We start from the raw sequence: 330 nt of genomic DNA, 5'->3' as shown, positions 1-330 counted from the left end.
GAGTGTGTGTGAGTGAGTGTGTGTGTGTGAGTGAGTGTGTGAGAGTGTGTGTTTGTGAGAGTGTGTGTGAGAGTGCGAGTGCATGTGAGCGTGTGTGTGAGTGTGTGGGAGTGTGAGAGTGTGTGGGAGTGTGAGATGTGTGTGAGTGTGCATGAGTGTGAGTGTGCGTGTGTGTGTGTGAGAGTATAAAGGTGTCTCTCTGTCAGTCTGCAGGTGTCGTGTGTGTTGCGCGCGGCGGTGTGGGTGGAGCGAGTGCGGGTGCAGATGTTTAAGGGGCTGCTGTCTGTGCTGCTGGCGGGAGTTCGGGCGGCGGGGCGTCTGAGTGACCCG

General features: G+C 57.3%; 1 protein-coding gene across 1 annotated transcript in view; it reads left to right on the top strand.

Moving 5' to 3' along the window:
- The window catches only part of LOC107704529 (limbin), a 15,557-nt gene that overhangs the window by 7,145 nt on the left and 8,082 nt on the right, over positions 1 to 330 (top strand). The window contains exon 6 of the mRNA XM_016507469.1: positions 207 to 330. The gene's annotated coding sequence lies outside the window, so the exon portion shown is untranslated. The remainder of the gene's footprint in view (positions 1 to 206) is intronic.

The sequence above is a fragment of the Sinocyclocheilus anshuiensis genome, unplaced genomic scaffold, assembly GCF_001515605.1.
Source record: "Sinocyclocheilus anshuiensis isolate Anshui unplaced genomic scaffold, SAMN03320099.WGS_v1.1 scaffold2026, whole genome shotgun sequence".
NCBI classification, from domain to species: domain Eukaryota; kingdom Metazoa; phylum Chordata; class Actinopteri; order Cypriniformes; family Cyprinidae; genus Sinocyclocheilus; species Sinocyclocheilus anshuiensis.
The sequence above is the reverse complement of the archived record's forward strand: the minus strand, read 5'-3'. Positions and strand labels throughout refer to the sequence as shown.